The 22,707-nt window shown below is 46.0% G+C and overlaps 1 protein-coding gene across 3 annotated transcripts in view; it reads right to left on the bottom strand.

Moving 5' to 3' along the window:
* The window catches only part of FUT9 (fucosyltransferase 9), a 285,138-nt gene extending 272,990 nt beyond the window's left edge, over positions 1–12,148 (bottom strand). For 2 of the 3 annotated variants that reach the window (XM_040350122.1, XM_040350123.1), the window contains exon 1: positions 11,656–12,148. The gene's annotated coding sequence lies outside the window, so the exon portion shown is untranslated. The remainder of the gene's footprint in view (positions 1–11,655) is intronic. The other variant, XM_040350121.1, reaches the window with a different exon arrangement.
* Between the last annotated feature and the right edge of the window lie 10,559 nt (positions 12,149–22,707).

Here is a 22,707-nt window from a genome sequence, read left to right as displayed (position 1 = left end):
TAAACCTATCCTGTTTTATCTGCATTGCTTCCTTCATGTGAAATACCTGGTGATCCTGCAAGTCTCCCTAATTTTCATATTTCAAACTGATCACGCCAGGCTTTGTAACACATCTATTCCAGTGTGGTCAGTTTTCTTCTTTGTATTCTACTTGGTAGCACAGCCTATTTGTAATCCAGTGGTCAGACTTGTGCCCACCCGGCACAGCTGTTCAGTTTAGAAGGGGTGTTTTTTCTCAAAATAAAGCATAGAGACATGGATAGATGGGGGAGTTTCCTTTGAATATTAAAAACAAATTAAATAGTGTTTTTTTGGTTTGTGGTGCTCAGATGCAGTGAAGATCTGCTTTAAATGTAACTTTTTGGGGAAATCGATGGGGTTAGTTCAGCTTTAGCATAAACATCATCTTTCAGTAAAACAGGGAGCCCCTATTTGATTAGACAATGTTTAAATTACTGGATCTCTTTGAAGCATGCTCATGGTTAGGCTGAACATTTCTGCTCCTTACAAATTGAATGTGTCACAAGATTACACAAAAGCATTTTATTCACGCTACAATCCTTTTTGCAAGACCAGTTTACTACATTTGTGTACCAATAAGGTAATCAATTACAATTTTAGCTTTTCATCTTAAAAAAAAAAAAAAAAAAGTTGAGTCCTGTAATTATCAAATGTATGATATCCCAAAGAAAGCCTCTAAACAGCACAAATTGCAATACAACAAAATGCTGCAGTATGATCATGCATTACTGTATGACACAGTAAAATGAAGCAGGGCTCAGGACGACTAGAAGAAAATGATCAATTCATATGTAGTAGCAATCAGTACCAAAGGGGACAATAACAACGACAGCAAACACAACCAAACAAAGGACTCATTTAAGGAAGGTCCAACATCTCTTGGCTGCAAAGAAAAGATAAAAATGTGCTAGGGCTGCAAAGTGACAGTAATATATTCCCTATCTTATTCTGCAGCTCGAGCTGCATAGTATGCAGCTGTGTTCTACATCAGCTTAGCCCAACAAACGTGGAATACTACAAGGACATTTCTAATAACTTTTCAGATCTAATATACATACATAGCTGTGAGATCACTCACTGTTCACATCACATACATATGGATATTCGCCACGGGATGTTGCAAGTTTTTTGAAGCCCACAAAACATAATAACATTCTTTTTTTCTAATACAGTATATAATATTGTCCATTATTGTATACTTTACAGGTGCTCAAAAAGTCAGTGTGCCCACACTCCAAGTGATGCTGTAAGCTTTCATTCGGATTTATATACAAGTGAGTGCCATGATTACACATTCCAAGTATGTACTGATTAGAGGAAAGTCAGAGCTCTCAATTGAATTATCCCATTTCCACCAAAGGTCATATTCACATTTATTAAATAGATCTCTCTTCTTGTCATCATGACAAATCAGTCACAAAATTCAAAGTCAATCTTAGATATCCAAAGTTATGTATAACACCCAAGGCTGTCACAGGAGAACTAGGAGAAGTAATACTATCTGCATGCAAATCATTTACAAAGGATTAAAAAGTAATACTACATAAGTTGTACACAGTTAAGAGCTCCTGGATTTCATGTGTTATAAACACAACAATACTATACACCACACAATTACCAAATCTGGAATACATATTAAAATACACACTGAATTATTGAACCTGCCTGTGATGGATTTTGTAAATGACATGATATATGAGAAAGAACGAAAGAAAGATGATAAAATGAAAGATAGATAGATAGATAGATAGATAGATAGATAGATAGATAGATAGATAGATAGATAGATAGATAGATAGATAGATAATTGAAAAAATGACAAAGGTAAATAGCACATCGCACAAAGGATTGCATGTATCAAAAACACAAGTACATTAGACCACACAATTACTAATTAAATCATTTAACCCACATGTGAAGGATTTTGTCAATTACATGACACGTGTTAATCAAAGTGCATCAACTTAATGATAATGATAAACAATCAAAATTAATAATAAATAATATAAATAATAAATTGTAAACAGATGACAGAGAAGGAATGAAGAGAAAGGAAAGAAAGAAAGAAAGAAAGAAAGAAAGAAAGAAAGAAAGAAAGAAAGAAAGACAGAGAAAGAAAGAAAGAAAGAGAGAGAGAGAGAGAGAGAGAGAGAGAGAGAGAGAGAGAGAGAAAGAAATACGGAGAAAGAAAGAAAGAGAAAGAAAGAAACAAAGAAGTTTGATAGGTATATTGATTTGACAGAGAAGGAATGAAGGGAGAGAAAGAAAGAGAAAGAAAAAAAGAAAGAAAGAAAGAAAGAAAGAAAAAGTAAGAAAAAGAAAGAAAGAAAGAAAGAAAGAAAGAAAGAAAGAAAGAAAGAAATAGAGAGAGAAAGAAAGACAGAGAAAGAAAGAGAAATAAAGAGAGAGAGAGAAAGAAACAAAGAAAGAAAGAAAGAGAGAGAGAGAGAAAGAAATACAGAGAGAGAAAGAGAAAGAAAGAAAGAAGTTGGATAGGTATATTGATTTGAAAGAAAGAAGGAAACACCTCCATAACAGGATATTACCACCTCCATGCTTTAGACCCCTTTCACACTGAGGCACTTTTCAGGTGTTTTTGCGCTAAAAATAGCACCTGATAAGCCCCAGAAAACTTCTTCCTATTCATTACACACTGGGGCAGTACACTGGAGGTGCAGTGCAAAAGGTCGTGCAAGCAGCATCTTTGGGGCATGTTTGGAGCGCTTTAAAAAGAGCCTCAAAAATGCCCCTGTCAATTGAAATGAACAGGTTTTTTTTCTTTCTTTTTTTAACCACTTCCGGCCCGGCCTATGGTCGATTTAAGTACAGGAAGTGGTTTTGAAATCCTGACTGGACGTCCATGGACGTCCTGCAGGATTTCATGGGGCGCACAGTGCGGCGATCGGTGATGCGGGGTGTCAGTCTGACACCCTGCATCTCCGATCTCGGTAAAGAGCCTCCGGCGGAGGCTCTTTACCACGTGATCAGTCGTGTCCAATCATGGCTGATCACGATGTAAACAGGAAGAGCCGTTGATGGCTCTTCCTCACTCGCGTCTGACAGACGCGAGTAAAGGAGAGTCGATCGGCGGCTCTCCTGACAGGGGGGGTTCGCGCTGATTGTTTATCAGCGCAGCCCACCCTCGGATCGCCACACTGGACCACCAGGGAAGCCCACCCTGGACTACCAGGGAAGGGCAAACAAAAAAAAAAGTCTTGAAAAAAAAAGCTTAAAAAAAATAAAAAAGATGCCAATCAGTGCCCACAAATGGGCACTGACTGGCAACATGGGTAAATCAGTGCTGCCCCACAGTGTCCATCAGTGCCACCCCAGTGTCCATCAGTGCCACCCCACAGTGTCCATCAGTGCCACCCCACAGTGCCCATCCATGCACAGTGCCCACCTATCAGTGCCCATCTGTGCCACCCATAAGTATCCATCAGTGCCACCCATAAGTGCCGCCCATGAGTGCCCATCTGTTCCACCTATGAGTGCCCATCAGTGCCACCTATGTGTGCCCATCAGTGCCGCCTATGTGTGCTTATCAGTGCCGCCTATGTGTGCCCATCAGTGCCGCATACCAGCGCCGCCAATCAGTGCCACCTCATCTGTGCCCGTCAGTACTACCTCATCGATATCCATCAGTGCCATCTCATCGGTGCCCATCAGTGCCGCCATATCAGTGCCCATAATTGAAAGAGAAAACTTACTTATTTACAAAAACATTAACAGAAAAAAATAAAAACGTAATTTTTTTTTCAAAATTTTCAGTCTTTTTTTAGTTGTTGCGCAAAAAAAAAAAATCGCAGAGGTGATCAAATACCACCAAAAGAAAGCTCTATTTGTGGGGAAAAAAGGACGGCAATTTTGTTTGGGAGCCACGTCGCACGACCGCGCAATTGCTATTCAAAGTGCGACAGTGCTGAAAGCTGAAAATTGGCTTGGGCGGGAAGGTGCGTAAGTGCCTGGTATGGAAGTGGTTAAGGTCATGTTGTCAAGTGGCTTTAAAAAAGTGCACTAATAACACCGCAAAACGACACTAAAGTGCCGCAAAAGCACAGCAAAAATGCCCAACGTTTTATGGTCAGTTTTTGAGCGCCTCAGTGTGAAAGGGGTCTTACTGGTGGAATGATGTTATTTGGATGGTGAGATGTATTGGATTTCCACCAGACATATCGTTTGGTGTTGAAGCCAAATCATTAAATTTTAGTCTCATCTGACCACCTTAACCACTACCCGACGACCTTACGACTTTATACGGCCGCGGGGTGGTTCTGAATCTCTAACTAGCCGTGTTTTTACGGCCTGCCCGCGCGTCCGGCGGCGGCGCGCGCGTGCTCGCCGCATCGCTGAGATGCCGATGCGAGTGCCGGCGGCCGTGATGTCCGCCAGGGACTCGGGATCGGCGGCTACAGGGACAAGACGTGGAGCTCTGTGTGTAAACACACAGATCCATGTCCTGTCAGGGGAGAGAGGAGACCGATCTGTGTCCCTTGTACATAGGGACATAGATCGGTCACCTCCCCCAGTCACCCCCCCTCCACCTACAGTTAGAACACAATTTAGGGTACACATTTAACCCCTTCCTCACCCCCTAGTGTTAACCCCTTCAATGCCAGTCACATTTATACAGTAATTAGTGCATATTTATAGCACTGATCGCTGTATAAATGTGAATGGTGCCAAAAATGTGTCAAAAGTGTCCGATGTGTCCGCCATAATGTCGCAGTCACAAAAAAAATGCTGATCCCCGCCATTAGTAGTAAAAAAAAAAAAATAATAATAATAATTCTGTCCCCTATTTTGTAAGCGCAATAACTTTTGCGCAAACCAGACGCTTCTTGCGATTTTTTTTATTTATTTTTTTTCCCAAAAATATGTAGAAGAATACGTATCGCCTAGGCTGAGAAAAAAATGTTTTTTAAAAAAAATTGGGCTATTTATTATAGCAACAAGTAAAAGATATTGTTTTTTTTTAAAAAATTGTCGCTCTATTTTTGTTTATAGCGCAAAAAATAAAAACCGCAGAGGCGATCAAATACCACCAAAAGAAAGCTCTATTTGTGGGGAAAAAAGGACGTCAATTTTGATTGGGAGCCACGTCGCACGACCGCGCAATTGTCAGTTAAAGTGACGCAGTGCCACAAGCTGAAATTTCACCTGGTCAGGAAGGGGTATATGTGCCCAGTAAGGAAGTGGTTAAACAAACTTTGAAGATTTTGAGGCCACAAGGAAAAGGTTTTTTATAGTCAGATGAGACTAAAATTGAATTATTTTGCCTCAACACCAAACGATATGTCTGGTGGAAATCCAATACAGCTCACCATCCAAATAACACCATCCCTACAGTAAAGCATGGAGGTGGTAATCTCCTGTTATGGGAGTTTTTCTCTGCAGCAGGGACTGGAGCACTTGTCAGGATAGAAGGAACAATGGATGGGGCAAAATACTATCAAATTCTTTAATCTGTTGCCCTCTGCTAGAAAGTTGTCAATGGTAAGAAGGTTTACCTTCCAACATGACAATGGCCCAAAGCACACAGCAAAAAATAGCACACTATGGTTGAAGGAGAAAAATGTGAAAGCCCTTGCTTGGCCTAGCCAGAGCCCAGACTTAAAGGGGTTGTAAACCCTCGTGTTTTTTCACCTTAATACATTTCCAAGCATTAAAGTAAAAAAAAAAAACTTCTTCTAGTGACCAGCCTCTTAGCCCCCCCGTTTTACTCACCTGAGTGTCAGGTCACCTGTGGCCAGGTGACAAGTGCACCCCGTTGGGGTCAGGGTAGTGAACCTTATAGCCGACTGCTGCGGACGGACCACAGAGCGGATATGGAGGAGAGGTTCGCTGGGGAACAAACCGAGATCCTACAGGCAGTTCGAGCCCAAGATTCCCCAGGGCGTGGAGTCTAAGACCCAGCTTGGTGTTTACCAGAGCCTCTAGTGGTGAGGATGGCCTTCGCTGCAGCTGAATCCAGGTCGCGGCCCCTGGAGTGCCCTAGGTCACGCTCCGTAGGGAGAGAGGGGAAGCAGCACACAGGACACAAGCGATAGTGGAGGGTAAGCCGAGGTCGGGGCAACAAGCAGACGTCAATTAACCAAGGGACATGCCGAGGGTCAGGGTCACAGGCAAACAGGAGAAGTCGGAGACAAGCCAAAGTCGGTACACAAAGATATTAATGTAGCACACGGCAAGCAGGAACACAAGCTAACAAACAATGTTGAACAGCAAAGAAGACCTGCAGTGCACTAGTTAATATAGAGTTCCTGGGATGTCCTGGGGTGGAGCCATACAGGGAGGAGAGATGATAAAAGGCAGCCAGATAAGGAAGTCTGGCCTCTAATGAACACATGGAGAGGAGGTAAGCTGCCTAACATACTAAACATCCATGACACTGAGCCCTGGAATTTCCCTTGGCGGAGACCCACTCTTCCTCCGCCAGTGGTTTTCAGCCCCTGATTGGATAGATTGATTGCAGCGCAGCCATTGGGTCCCACTGCTGTGAATCAAAGCCAATGACGTGGGCGCCGGGGGCGGGGCTGAGCCCTTCGCCGAATGCTCCCACAAGGTAACCCCCCCCGGGAGAGGGCTTCTTCTAGGGGGGTAATACAATGCAGGGTGGAGCCGCAAGAGCCGAGGATCAGGGCCACTCTGTGCAAAACAGACTGCACAGTGAAGGGAAGAGTTTTTAAAAAAAATAAAAGGGTTACAATCACTTTAAACATCATTGAAAATCTGTGGAATGATTTGACTGCAGTCCATCAACAGTCACCATCAAATGTAACTGAACTTGAGCAGTTCTGCAAAGAAGAGTGGGCAGATATTGCAAAGTCTAGATGTGCAAAGTTAGTAGAGGCATCCCAACAGACTAAAGGCTGTAATTAAAGCAGAGCTCCACCCTAAATTGGAACTTCCACTCATCGGAACCCACCCCACTTTCCGGTGTCACATTTGGCACCTTTCAGGGGGAGGGGGTGCAGATAGCTGTCTAAGACAGGTATTTGCACCCACTTCCGGCCACACAGTCTGCGGGTAGACTGCGGGCAGAACGTCAGATCCCGTCCCCCCCCCTTGTGTTCTGGGAAACACTCTGCTCCCAGAACACAGCGGGGACCAGTGAGCACGGCACAGCGAGACTCGCGCATGCGCCGTAGGGAACCAGGCAGTGAAGCTGCAATGCTTCACTTCCTGGTTCCCTCACCGAGGATGGCGGTTGGGGCAGCAGAGTGACGATCGATTACTCGTCTTCTGCTGCGGACGTCGCTGGACTCCAGGACAGGTAAGTGTGCTAATATTAAAAGTCATCAGCTGCAGTATTTGTAGCTGCTGGCTTTTAATATTTTTTGTGTGGTGGAGCTCCGCTTTAAAGCAAAAGGAGGTTCAACAAAATACTAACACAAGGGGGTGATCCTTTTTCCAACCTAGTGATTCTGTTTTTGATTTTTTTTTTTTTTTAGACGTGTTATATGTTTGACTTGGATGTTATAAGTTGCACTGAGTAAATACAGATGGATAAAACAAAAATGGTGTCTGTCTTCATCTCAGGCTGTAGATAGATAGATTGATTTGAAAGAAAGTATGGCTGGCCATGCATTATACCATTTTCTTGTACAACTTACCTTTAGATTTACCAAAAACAGGTCAAACCTAAACACTTATAATTTGCATGCAATCAGGCAGGCCCTTATACTGCATACTTGGAGGTAAATCTAAAGGAAATTGAATAAGAAAATGGTATAATGTATGGCCAGCCTAAGTAAGATAAAGAATACATAGATATATACAGTACATCACAAAAGTGAGTACACCCCTCACATTTTTGTAAATATGTTATTATATCTTTTCATGTGACAACACTAAAGAAATGAAGAAATGACACTTTGCTACAATGTAAAGTAGTGAGTATACGGCTTGTATAACAGTGTAAATTTGCTGTCCCCTCAAAATAACTCAACACACAGCCATTAATGTCTAAACCGCTGGCAACAAAAGTGAGTACACCCCTAAGTGAAAATGTCCAAATTGGGTGCAAAGTGTCAATATTTTGCGCAGCCACCATTATTTTTCAGCACTGCCTTAACCCTCTTGGGCATGGAGTTCCCCAGAGCTTCACAGGTTGCCACTGGAGTCCTCTTCCACTCCTCCATGACGACATCACAGAGCTGGTGGATGTTAGAGACCTAGCGTGTCTCCTATACGCTACGCCGCCGTAACTTTGAGAGGCGAGTATGGTATTCTCAAAGATTTTGCCGCCGAAGTTAACTTCGGCGGCGTAGCGTATTAGGGCCGGCATAAGCCCGCCTAATTCAAATGTTGAAGCTGTGGGCGTGTTTTATGTATATTAAGTGTGACCCCACGTAAATGACGTTTCGATCGAACGGCGCATGGGCCGTCCGTGGACGTATCCCAGTGCGCATGCTCCAAATGACGTTGGCAAATCGTCATGCTTTCAACGTGAACGTAAATTACGGCCAGCCCCATTCACGGACGAGTTACGCAAATGGCGTAAAATTTTAAAAATTTGACGCGGTTTCCGACGTCCATACTTAACATTGGCTGCGCCATGTTTTTGGTGGTTTATATTTACGCCTGAAAACCCCTTACGTAAATGGCGTATCTTTACTGCGACGGCCGGGCGTACGTTTGTGAATAGGCGTATCTAGCTGATTTACATATTCTAGGCGTAAATCAGCGTACATGACCCTAGCGGCCAGCGTAAATATGCAGTTAAGATACGAAGGCGTAGGAGACTTACGCCGGCCGTATCTTAGCAACATTTAAGCATATCTCAGTTTGAGCATATGCTTAAAGTTGCGACGGCGCGGATTCGGACTTACAACGGCGTATCTACATATACGCCCGTCGTAAGTCTACCTGAATCTGGCCCCTTGTGCTCATCCACCTTCCGTTTGAGGATGCCCCACAGATGCTCAATAGGATTTAGGTCAGGAGACAATTTTGGCCAGTCCATCACCTTTACCCTCAGCTTCTTTAGCAAGGCAGTGGTCGTCTTGGAGGTGTGTTTGGGGTCGTTATCATGTTGGAATACTGCCCTATGGCCCGGTCTCTGAAGGGAGGGGATCATGTTCTGCTTCAGTATGTCACAGTATATGTTGGCATTCATGGTTCCCTCAATGAACTGTAGCTCCCCAGTGCCAGCAGCACTCATGTAGCCCCAGACCATGACACTCCCACCACCATGCTTGACTGTAGGCAAGACACACTTGTCTTTGTGCTCTTCACGTAGTTGCCACCACACACGTGTGACACCGTGCTGCAGCTCATTTTCAGGGCCTTGGCAATTTTATTATAGCCTAGGCCATCTTTATATAGAGCAACAATTCTTTTTTTCAGATCCTCAGAGTGCTCTTTGCCATGAGGTGTCATTTTGAACTTCCATTGATAAGTATGAGAGAGTGAGAGAGATAACACCTTCGCCCCATTCACACCTGAGACCTGACTAAGGAGTCACATGACACCGGGGAGAGAAAATGGCTAATTGGGCCCAACTCCCTTTTGTTGCCAGCGGTTTAGATATTAATGGCTGTGTGTTGAGTTATTTTGAGGGGACAGCAAATTTACACTGTTATACAAGCTGTACAATCACTACTTTACATTGTAAACAGAAGGAGGGAATATAGTTCTCACAAGTGGGCATACCAAAACACTGTGGATGAATACATCTATACCCACTTGAGAGAACTATATTACCTCCTTCTGTTTATGCGATTTGGATCTAACTCAACTGCGTCCCTTGGGCCCCATGTGGACGAGTTTTGATTACTTAATGTACCATTACTCCCCTACATTGTAGATTTAATTGCGGTGGATCCAGGGAGCCCCCCCCCCCCCTTTTTGTGTGTACTTTATATTGTAGCAAAGTGGAATTTCTTCAGTGTTGTCACATGAAAAGATATAATAAGATATTTACAAAAATGTCAGGGGTGTACTCACTTTAGATAGATAGATAGATAGATAGATAGATAGATAGATAGATAGATAGATAGATAGAGGATGGGTAGCAGGCAGGCAGGTAAGTGGTCAGTGTCAGATAGTGTGGTGTAGAGGAAGGTAGGTGGTCCATGTCTGTAGTAATGATGGGTAGTAGACAGGTAAGTGGTCAGTGTCAGGTGGTGTAGGATGAAGGTAGGTGGTCCATGTCTGTAGTGAGGATGGGTAGTAGACAGGTAAGTGGTCAGTGTCAGGTGGTGTAGGATGAAGGTAGGTGGTCCATGTCTGTAGTGAGGATGGGTAGTAGACAGGTAAGTGGTCAGTGTCAGGTGGTGTAGAGGAAGGTAGGCGGTCCATGTCTGTAGGGAGGACAGGTAGTATACAGGTAAGTGGCCAGTGTCAGGTGGTGTAGAGGAAGGTAGGTGGTCCATGTCTGTAGTGAGGATGGGTAGTAGACAGGTAAGTGGTCAGTGTCAGGTGGTGTAGAGGAAGGTAGGTGGTCCATGTCTGTAGGGAGGACAGGTAGTAGACAGGTAAGTGGTCAGTGTCAGGTGGTGTAGGATGAAGGTAGGTGGTCCATGTCTGTAGGGAGGACAGGTAGTAGACAAGTAAGTGGTCAGTGTCAGGTGGTGTAGAGGAAGGTAGGTGGTCCATGTCTGTAGGGAGGACGGGTAGTAGACAGGTAAGTGGTCAGTGTCTGGTGGTGTAGGATGAATGTAGCTGGTCCATGTCTGTAGTAAGGATGGGTAGTAGACAGGTAAGTGGTCAGTGTCAGGTGGTGTAGAGGAAGGTAGGTGGTCCATGTCTGTAGTGAGGATGGGTAGTAGACAGGTAAGTGGTCAGTGTCAGGTGGTGTAGGATGAAGGTAGCTGGTCCATGTCTGTAGGGAGGACGGGTAGTAGACAGGTAAGTGGTCAGTGTCAGGTGGTGTGGTGTAGGATGAAGGTAGCTGGTCCATGTCTGTAGGGAGGATGGGTAGTAGACAGGTAAGTGGTCAGTGTCAGGTGGTGTAGGATGAAGGTAGGTGGCCCATGTCTGTAGTGAGGATGGGTAGTAGACAGGTAAGTGGTCAGTGTCAGGTGGTGTAGGATGAAGGTAGCTGGTCCATGTCTGTAGGGAGGACGGGTAGTAGACAGGTAAGTGGTCAGTGTCAGGTGGTGTAGAGGAAGGTAGGTGGCCCATGTCTGTAGGGAGGATGGGTAGTAGACAGGTAAGTGGTCAGTGTCAGGTGGTGTAGAGGAAGGTAGGTGGTCCATGTCTGTAGGGAGGACGGGTAGTAGACAGGTAAGTGGTCAGTGTCAGGTGGTGTAGGATGAAGGTAGGTGGTCCATGTCTGTAGTGAGGATGGGTAGTAGACAGGTACGTGGTCAGTGTCAGGTGGTGTGGTGTAGAGGAAGGTAGGTGGTCCATGTCTGTAGGGAGGACGGGTAGTAGACAGGTAAGTGGTCAGTGTCAGGTGGTGTAGAGGAAGGTAGGTGGTCCATGTCTGTAGGGGGGATGGGTAGCACTGTAGTAGACAGACAGACAGACATCCTCGGATGAGAGGGGAATGTGTCGGAGGAGAGATCTCCATCCTCCTTGCATTGTTGGGATGTAGAGGATGGCTAATGATTGCAGTCAGTCAGGGATGGATGGAATGGATGACATAGAGGGGGGTGGCCCCCATTTGTGACCCCCATGACTTACCTCGGGTGAAGGGCTCTAAGGACTGTCCTTCCTATACGTATGGCTCGGTGAAGCGGGGCTCGGAGCTCCCAATGCTCGGCGCTGCCTCCATCTCTCCCCTATTCAGCATCGACAGGCTGCAGCCCGGAGTACGGGGAGAGAACACGGGACCTGGAGGAGGGATGAGAGGCGCGGGGGGCGCGCACTGACACCGTGCACGCGCATCCCCCCTCTATATGAATACTCGGGGACGAACGCACCTGGGGGGCTTGGTGGTGATTGGTCCAGCCCTCCCCCTCGCGTGCCATGGCAGGTTGTAGAAGGGAGCAGCTGGCCCGGAATATGGAGGATTTAGTAGAGGAACCCTTCCCTGACAAGTGGTGATAGTAGTAGCTGTGCTGGAAGGTTCCCGGGTTGTTGTGTAGACATGGCTGGTCCATCTGGTGGGATGAGGATGAGGAGACCCATTTGTGTGTACAGGTAGAGGAGTCATGTGACCGGCCGGCATCCCTGGAGGCCCTCTATATGGCACACCGCCACTACATGTATGGGCACCACTATATATGTATATATATATATATCCACACACCCACCACACAACACTCACCACACTTGTCCAACCAAGTTCATGCAGCCAGCAGTAAAAGCAAGCAATTCAAGCACAGAATTTACCCCCCACCCCCACTCCTCACACACACAGAAATGTAGCCACTCAGGGCTGTGCATCCATGATACTTTGATTCATTGCAAAAATAAACAGTGTGTCACATTCCTCAGGCGGTACTTATTCAAGTGAATTCAATTAAAGTGCTTGCAGCACAGTGGGCTGGCATTTTGTGGGCTGAAACAGCTGGCAAGAAGGCAACATGTTTCCTCCTCACCGCCTGCCAGACCATGTAAAAAGGCCAAGGTTGCAGCACAGTGGGTCAGCATTTGGTGGGTTAAAACAGGTGGCAAAGAGGTGACATGTCTCCTTCTCACTGCCTGTCAAACGCCCTCTGAAACGCCAAGGTTGAGAGTGAGTCAGCATTTTGAGAGTTAAAACAGGCAATGAGCGGGCAACATATCGCCTTCTTAGTACCTGTAAAGCCTAGAATACACCACAATTTTTTTTGTTCAACCCAGCAGGCTGAACTAAAAAATACTGAAAGCTCAGGTCAGAGCCGCTATACTAACAATCCAATGTTAGTACAGCGATCTCTTCCGTTGTTATATTGTCTCCTGACAGGGGGGCACCTCCTCCGCCAGAGCACTTTGGTCACCGTTCTCAGCCATTGGCTAAGAGCGTCGATTGGGAGCTGATCGGCAGCCTTTTTTCGGTCTTGATCCTTTATCAAAAGACGGACTGGCTGTAGTAAACATGGGCCGAATGTTGACCAGTTTCTATTGAACCGGCCAATGCCGCCCGACTAGGGTTGCCACATCATCCCTTTAATCCAGGGCACAATAATTACACGGGTTCTGAGGCTGATTAAGGTGGTAATTAAACTCAATTGGTGCCTTATCTGCATTAAATCAGCCTCAGAACTAAGGATGAGCTCAGGCGTGTTCGCACAGTCCATGTGAAGAGCCCGCCAGGAAGTCGGCACCGTGCTGCGCTAATCACAGGCAGGGAGACATTTCCTTATGCTTGGCTGCAGAGATCGGGAAATGTCTCCCTGCCTGTGATTAGCGCGGTGCAGTGCCAACTTCCTGGCGGGCTCTGCACGTGGACTGTGCGACCACGCCAGAGCTCATCCGTACTCAGAACCTGTGCAATTTATGTGTGTCCTCGATAAATGGGATGTTGCAACCCTACACCCGAAATTGGGCTTGTGTGTACAGGGCTTAAAACACCCTCTGAATGCAGTTGTGACACCATGGTTTGGCAATTTGAGGGTTAAAACAGGCAGTGAGGACACAACATATCACCTCCTCAGCACCTGTAAAACACCCTCTGAAATGCCAAGGTTGTGATATGGTGGGTCAGAGATTTGAGGGTTAAGAGGAGCTAAGCCAGCACCTCTCAAACACCTTTAGAATAAGGATGAGCTCCGGCGTGTTCGCACACCCCACGTGCAGAGGCCGCCAGGAAGTTGGCACTGTGCTGCTCTAATCACAGGCAGTGAGACATTATCCCGACGCGTGGCTGCAGAGATTGGGAAATGTCTCACTGCCTGTGATTAGCGCAGTTCGGTGACAACTTCCTGGCGGGCTCTGCACGTGGACTGTGCGAACACACCAGAGATCATCCTTACTTTAGAAACACCAAAGTTGCAGCACAGTGCTAGCATTTCGAGGGTTAAAACAGGCAGTGAGGAGACAACATATCGCCTCCTCGGTACCTTTTAAACACCCTCTAAAACGCCAAGGTTTTGGAACAATGGGTCGGCATTTTGAAGGTTAAAACAAAAAGCGAGGAGGTGATGTATCGGTTCCTAAGCAGCTGGCAAACGCTCTGTGAAATGCCCTGGTTGCGGCGCGGTGGGTTGGTATTTTGAAGGTTAAACAGGCAGTATAGAGGCAACATATTGTCACCTAGGATTGCTTTTCAGAGGAAGGTAATAATAGCCACATGCATCAGCAAGCCCTAATGGCCTGTACACACGATCCAAAAATTGGACGAAAAATACCACTTTCGAAGCGATCGTATGACAATCTGATCGTTAGTACAGAGCTTTTGAGAGCCGATTACGACAGTTCATCCGATCGGACAAACACGATTTTTTTTCTTGTACGATTTTGATTTAATCAGTACAGTTGTCTGAAATTACAATACAAATACACTACAACACAAGAATTTCTGTCACTTTAGTAACCTCTCCATTTTCGATATGCGACTAGCATGCAAAAAAAAAAAATTGCTCATCTCTGGTCCGATTTTCAGATCGTGTGTATGGGCCATAAGGCCCCTTTCAGACTGGGGCGGGAGCTGCGGTGGCGGTATAACGCCGCTAAAAATAGTGGCGCTATACCGCCGGAATTGCCGCGGGTATCAGCCGCTAGCGGTGCGGTATTAACCCCGGCTAGCGGCCGATAAAGAGTTAATATCGCCCGCAATGCGCCTCTATAGAGGCGCATTGCGGGCGGTATTGCCGCGGTTCCCATTGTTTTCAATGGGAAGGAGCGGTGAAGGAGCGGTATACATGCCGCTCCTCTCACCGCTCCAAAGATGCTGCTGACAGGAGATTTTTTTGTCTCCCGCCAGCGCATCGCCTTAGTGTGAAAGCCCTCGGGCTTTCACATTGAGTCTGCAGTGCAGGAGTTTTTCAGGCGGGATAGCAGCGCTATTTTTAGCGCTTTACCGCCTGAAAAACTCCTCAATGTGAAAGGTGCCTCAGGCTCTGTTTACACCTGAGCATGAAGCTTGTAGGTCTAATAAGCTCAACAAACAAACATTATTTCACTGGCCCCTGTTTACATCTGAGCGTTTGGTTGCCTGTAGCAAAATCCATGTCACTCAAAAATGAGCTTTTTTTAGGCAGATTGGCCCCATGTACTTCAATGGGAATAAAAAATGCTCAATGTGTTTTACAAGCATTTTGTTGCATGTTTTCTTACAGAACAACAGCTCTCCACCCCTAATATATTCCTCCTAGTGGTTTATTGAATACATATGTAAAAAACACTTGTAACATGCTTGCCAAACTGTCAAATAAAAATGCCTGAAAATAGTGTGAATGGGGCCTTAAAGTGTATGTATAGCCATTTTTGGAGGTTTGGATAGAGCATGGAAAGATTTGATCCCTTAGTAGGGTTAGGCTAGGTTCACACACATGCAATATGATTTTGATAACATTTTCAGTGCAATTATGTAGTACAACTTGGATGTGGTTTGCATATTCTAAGATTGCACTGAAATAGCATCAACGTAGTCAGGGCCGGACTGGCCTACCGGGATATCGGGAGATTTCCCGGTAGGCAGCCTGTCCTGTGGCCGGTTTCAGTTGCGGCTGCAGTGCTCCCTGGCTGTCCCCTCTCTCTTGCTCCTGTGTATCATCACGGAGCTGGCTGGGTCTGTGTTTGGCAGTGGTGCTGTAACAAGTTCCTGCCCCCCTAGACCGGCTCATGTGATAGTAGATAGAATCAGTGTTCAGCCTATCACACGAGCCGGTCTAGGGGGACAGGGCCGCTGCCGAACACAGACCCAGTCAGGCCAGCTCCATGATACACATAAGATGCACGCCGTACAGCCCGCCCTGTGTGCCTAGATAGGAGGATCAGCTTTGGCAGGGTGGCTGCATACAGTATAGAGGAATTTAGCTTTCTATATTCCTCTATACAGCCGCTGAATGCTTGCAGGAGGGAGAGAAGGAGAATCAAGCATTCAGTGGCTGTATGGAGGAATATAGAAAGCTCAATTCCCCTATATACAGCCCCCCTGCTTCCCCTCCTATCCAACTTATTTTGTTTGCCCCTCCCAGTTCTCATTGTGGCTCCCCCAGTGCTCTCCTCCCCCACCACACTCTCTACACCCCCCCCCCACAATTCTCTCCACCCTTGATCTTTCTGCTCTCCAGCTCTCCCCATCCTTCTCCTGCCACTATTCCTGTGCTCTCCACTCCCTCAATTGCTCTCCACCTCTGTCCCCCCCCCCAGTGCTCTCCACCCCTGTCCCCCCCAGTGCTCTCTACCCCTGTCCCCTCCCCAGTCCTCTCCAACCCTGTTCTCCCCCCAGTGCTCTCCACCCCTGTCTTCCCCCCCCCAGTGCTCTCTACCCCTGCCCCCGTGCTCTCCACCCCTGTTCCCCCCCCCAGGGCTCTCCACACCTGTTCTCCCCCCCGTGCTCTCCACCCCTGTTCTCCCCCCCCCCCAGGGCTCTCTAAACCTGTTCTCCCCCTCCCCCCAGTGCTCTCCATCCCTGTTCTTTCTCTCCCCCGTGCTCTCCACTCCCCCCAGTGCTCTGCACCCCTGTTCTTCCCCCCCAGTGCTCTCCACCCTGTTCTCCCCCCCCAGTGCTCTCCACCCCTGTTCTTCCCCTCCAGTGCTCTCCACCCCTGCCCCCCCCGTGCTCTCCACCCCTGTTCCCCCCCAGTGCTCTCCACCCCTGTTCTTACCCCCCCCAGTGATCTCCACCCCTGTTCTCCCCCCCCCCAGTGCTCTCCACTCCTGTTCTTTCTCCCCCAGTGCTCTCCACCCCTGTTCTTTCTCCCCCCAGTGCTCACCACATTACTCCCCAGCCCCCACCCCAGTGCTCTCCGCCCCCCACAGTGCTCTCCAGACCCCCGTGCTTCTTTCTGGCTCCCACAGTGCTCTCAAGCTCCACCCATTTCTCTCCAGCCCCCCAGTGCTCTCCGTCCCTCCCCGTGCTCTCCACCCCTGTTCTTTTTGGCTCCCCCTCCAGTGCTCTTAAGCCCCACCCCAGCACTCTCCTCTCCACACCCCTGTACTCCCCACTCCCCCCTGCATTTTGCCTCCTGTAAATAGATACCCAACATGTCACACTTTGAATTGGCGCCAAACTTCAATACTTAAAAATCCCCTCAGGTGACTCTTTACATTTTTTTTACAGGATACCTGTTTAGAGTTACAGAAGTCTAGTGCTAGAATTATTGCTCTTACGTTCATGGCGATACCTCACATGTGTGGTTTGAACGTCGTGTATATGTGGGAGCGATCTATATGTATGCATTCGCTTCCACTTTCTTTTTACTTTTTTTTAGCACTTTTATTCCTATTACAAAGAATGTAAACATCCCTAGTAATAGGAATAGTGTGTGACAGGTCCTGTTTACAGCAAGATCTGGGGTCAATAAATCCCCACATCTCGCCTCTACTGGGAAGCCCAAAAAAAATAATGCCAAGGCTGCAGCATTTTCTCAATTGCAGAGGCCGGGTGTGACGTCACAACATCGCGCCTGGCCTCCGAAAGATCAAAGAGACGGATTCTGGCATGGACCGATTCTGGCATGGAAACTTCTGGCATGGACCGATTCCTTCTCCCTCTCGCGGATAATACAGGTGAGCCAGGAGAAGCAATAGAGGGTGGCGAGAGGGAGGCGTCCATATGGAAGCAGGTCTTCTTCCAAGGGGCCGCATACACGCGTTCACTTGTTTGCGCTGGGAGCACGCTGCACAGCACACTACCAGCACAGTGACCATGCTCTCACCGAGAGCCCTAGATCCCATACAAACTATTGGGAACCAGCAAGCCAGATTCCTGATCACCTAATCTCTGTGATAACCTATTATTAACTATCCTAGTGTTCATTCACTGTGCAGCCCACCTGTGTTTTTTTTTTCCTGTTGAATGGAGAAAAGATACATTGTAGCTTTTTCGCCTGCTAAAGAAGAACAATGTAAACAAAAACAAATGAGAGGAAAAAAGGTAGATCAGGGATGATCTAGTGCAGTGTCAATGGTAGGGGAAGGGTCAAAGGTCAGGGTTAGTGAATTTTAGGTAGGATTAGAAAAAAGCATTTAAAAAATTTGTGTCCGTTATGCCGGGTACACACAAGAGGATTTATCCGCGGATACGGTCCTCCGGACCATTTCCGCGGATAAATCCTCTGAGGATTTCGATCCGCTGGAGTGTACTCACCATCGGATCGAAATCCGCGCCGAATTCACACCGCGGTGACGTGTCGCGCCGTCGCCGCGATGATGCCGCGGCGACGTGCGCGACGCTGTCATATAAGGATATCCACGTATGCGTCTAATCATTACGACGCATGCGAGGGATGGGTTCGGACGGATCGATCCGGTGAGCGATTCCAGCGGATAGATTTTTTAGCATGCTAAGAAATTTTTATCCGCTGGAAATCTGTCGGCCCGAAATATATCCGCGGATAAATATCCGCTCAATCGTACACACCAGCGGATCTATCCGCTGAAACCGATCCGCGGATCAATTTCAGCGGATCGATCCTCGTGTGTACGGGGCCTTAGTGTGTTTTAAATTGTTACTAAACCCATGACTGTGCACTTCACTATATCTGATCTCCCATAGTACACAGAACATGGGAATGCAATTATTTTAGCAAATAAAAAAAGCTAAATACCCTTTCTCTCCACTTCTATCAGCGTCTGGTTAAAGCTTGTAGAAGGAGGTTTCATTCTCACCCAATTGTCCTATGAGGCTGCAGGACCCCTGTCTGGACAGTGCTGGTTGGCTCTGTGTTGGTCACATGCCCTCTCCCAAGCAAAAAAAAAAAACTCTCTAAAGCCTCATACACACGATCGGACTTCCATCGGACTTTTCCATGGATTTTGGTTCGAATAGGCGTTGGCCGTGGACTTGTTCTGCATACACACGGCAAAACATTTTCAGCCAACTTTCACCAAATCACATGGTTTTTTTAGCATTTTACCACCACCCTTTCTTCTGCTATTGTTGGCTGATCTTTAACATTGGTTCGGAGCATGCGTGTTTATTCTTTGGACTTTAGTGTACACACGATCGGATTATCCCTCATCGGACATTTGTTGCGAAAAAGTTTGAGAGCATGCACAGCTAACATTTGTCCGATGGAGCATACACACGGTCGGATTGTCCGATCAAACACGTTCGTCGGACCGTTGTTGTCAAAAAGTCAGATTGTGTGTATGGGCCTTTACAATACACACCGAACTGAGCATGTGCAGCTTGCCCCAAGGGCTCTGTAGTGTCAGGAAATGGATTGGGGGCTGTGGAAGAAGGGGAGAATCAGAGAAGACAGGATCAAACAGCCTTTTTACACAATGCAGAGGATTAACCCCTTAGGTTCCACAGTGAGTATAAAAAGCATACTTTACTGAATATGCACACTGATTTTACTGTTGTGGGTATAGTAAAACTTTAAGTAGGATAAAAAATTAAATAATAATGCACACTATTGTTTCTGCACTGTACTTTGGGTACAGACAACAAATAATATACACACATGGGGTATCGCTGTGATTGTTAGGAGCAGAAAAATGTATTTGCGGTTGTTCTTTGGTGGTAGTTATAATAATAAAAAAAGATTTAGCAAATCTTTCTGAATTTTTTTGCTAACTATTTTGTGCCAGTTTTCCTTTGGTAATACAAATTAATTATGAGTTATCCATTACCACTTGCCACCAAATGAAAGCCCAATTTGTTCTTAAAAAAAACAAGGTATACAGCGTAACCTCTGATTGCGAGTAACGTGGTTAATGAGCGTTTCACAACACACGCAATTTTTTTTTTCAAAACCTGACTCGGTTTGCGAGTGTTGTCTTGCAAAATGAGCAGGTTTCAAGCCTCTGCAGTGTGCAGTGCCGCATTTGGCCAGCGATGCGGGGGCACCGGTAATTAGGTGCATAACACAATAGTAATTTAAAACTACTCGCGGCTATAATGAATTGTCGGGTCCCGCAATACAGATAAAAGTCATTGAAAAAAATGGCATGGGTTCCCCCTTAGTCCATTACCAGGCCCTTTGGGTCTGTACCAGGCCACATGCCCTCAACGTGGGGAGGATGCTTTGGGATCCAAAGCACAATGTTCCCATGTTGATGGGGCCAAGGGCCTCATCCCCACAAGCCTTGTCTGGTGGTTGTGGAGGTCTGCAGGCGGGGGGCTTATCGGAATCTGGAAGCCCCGTTTAACAAGGGGAACCCCAGATCCTGCCCCCCTTATGTGAATTGGTACACCTACCATTTCACAAAAAAAGTGTCAACATTTTTAGAAAACAGTCCTTTATTAAAAGTCCTTTATTAAATAAGAAAATAAAAATTCCAGCGATGTACATCCATTCTCCACCCGATACAGGAAAAAATAAAATAAAACGCTGCCACGATCCGCCTACATGGGAGGTTCCTATCGAATGACACTACACCCGCCATGACTGGTGACTTAGACTGGTGACCCTGTCCCGCCCTGTGGCCACAGGGGTTTCCTGCTGTTTCGAATGGCCGCTCTCTCGCCCCCCCTCTTTTCCTGCTGCCTGCCAGGTTGCGTGCTTGGATAAGGGTCTGGTATGGATTTTTGGGGGTACCCCAACGCCATTTGTTTTACATTTTGGCGTAGGGTTCACCTTAACCACCTCCCGACCGCCACATGTATATGTACGTCCACAGAATGGCACGTACAGCAAATGGGCGTACATGTACGTCCTTGCCTTTCCACGGGTTGGGGGTCCGATCGGGACCCCCCCCGCTACATGCGGCGATCGGGTTCCCTCGGGGAGCGATCCGGGACGACGGCGCGGCTATTCGTTTATAGCCGCTCCGTCGCGATCGCTCCCCGGAGCTGAAGAACGGGGAGAGCCGTATGTAAACACGGCTTCCCCGTGCTTCACTATGGCGCTGCATCGATCGTGTCATCCCCTTTATAGGGGAGACACAATCGATGACGTCAGTCCTACAGCCACACCCCCCTACAGTTGTAAACATACACTAGGTGAACCCTAAATGTTACAGCGCCCCCTGTGGTTAACTCCCAAACTGCAACTGTCATTTTCACAATAAATAATGCAATTTAAATGCATTTTTTTCTGTGAAAGTGACAATGGTCCCAAAAATGTGTCAAAATTGTCCGAAGTGTCCGCCATAATGTCGCAGTCACGAAAAAAATCACTGATCGCCGCCATTAGTAGTAAAAAAAATAAAATAAAAATGCAATAAAACTACCCCCTATTTTGTAAACGCTATAAATTTTGCGCAAACCAATCAATAAACGCTTATTGCGATTTTTTTTACCAAAAATAGGTAGAAGAATACGTATCGGCCTAAACTGAGGGGAAAAAAATGTTATATATGTTTTTGGGGGATATTTATTATAGCAAAAAGTAAAAAATATTGATTTTTTTTCAAAATTGTCGCTCTATTTTTGTTTATAGCGCAAAAAATAAAAACCGCAGAGGTGATTAAATACCACCAAAAGAAAGCTCTATTTGTGGGGGAAAAAGGAAGCCAATTTTGTTTGGGAGCCACGTCGCACGACCACGAAATTGTCTGTTAAAGCGACGCAGTGCCGAATCGCAAAACCTGGCCTGGGCATTTAGCTGCCTAAAGGTCCGGGGCTTAAGTGGTTAATATCCATACCAGACCTGAAGGGCCTGGTATGGAATTTGGGGGGACCCCCATGCAATTTTTTTTATACCAGACCCAAAGGGCCAGGTAATGGACTTGGGGGGGGGGGCATGCGCTACTTTACAGGCATACTATAGACACCCCCCAGGTACGAAATTTAAAGGAATATTTCACTTTTATTGTTTCACTTTAAAGGATTTGTAAAGGAAAAAATGTTTTTGCCTAAAATTAATGTCTGCAAGGTAGACAGACAGAATAGTGTAATGATTCTGTTAAAAAACTAGTAAATACCTATTAAATTCCTTCATCTATATCACCTCGCCACGCATTCTAGTTTCTGTTCTCTCATTCACTTCCTGGTTTGCATCGTTCGTTCATGTAAGAACTACATTTCCCAGTATGAATTGAGGCACGCCCAGTAATTCACACCTCCTTGAGGTCTCTAACACGTAGAAAGCGTCCTGCCACACAGATGTAGTGACCACCGCAGTAAACCCTCCCGTCACGGTGGTCAGTAAAAACAGACAAACAGGAAGTGAACCGAACAGAGAAGAAATAGAGCAACTTCTGAGCAAAAACGAACAATGAGGAAGTGAAAAGAGGAATGTCTGCAGGTAAAGAATGCTTATTATGAAAAAAAAAAATTTCCTTTACAACCCCTTTAAGCATTATTAACCTCCCTGGCGGTATGATTATTTCAGAAAAAAGGTGCTGAAAGCGGTACCATTATTTGCAAGGAAATTTGGCGTTTTATACTGTAGGCCTGTAATTCTTAGGAAATCTGACCAAACCAGAGTCTAATAGGCATCCCGGGTATGACATTTTTTTAAAAACAAAATTATAAATTATAATATAAAAAATAATTATAAATAATTGTAACAAATAATAATATAATTCTAATAAAAATTATTCAATAATGTAATCCACTCAAAATCACTGAAATTTGCTCAGTTGCAGAATTGTTGCTGTCATAATTTTTATTTTTTTTTATGACGAATTTCCCCACAAATCGCTATGGCACAATTCTGCAAGTGATTATAATTTATTATCGCTGTTTTCTAGCTGATCTAAAACCATTTTTGACGTAAAGGGACACTTTTGGTTGCTATGGACAATATA

This window comes from Rana temporaria, chromosome 4 (assembly GCF_905171775.1).
Source record: "Rana temporaria chromosome 4, aRanTem1.1, whole genome shotgun sequence".
Taxonomy (NCBI): Eukaryota; Metazoa; Chordata; class Amphibia; order Anura; family Ranidae; genus Rana; species Rana temporaria.
This window is presented reverse-complemented; position numbering and strand designations above follow the sequence as displayed.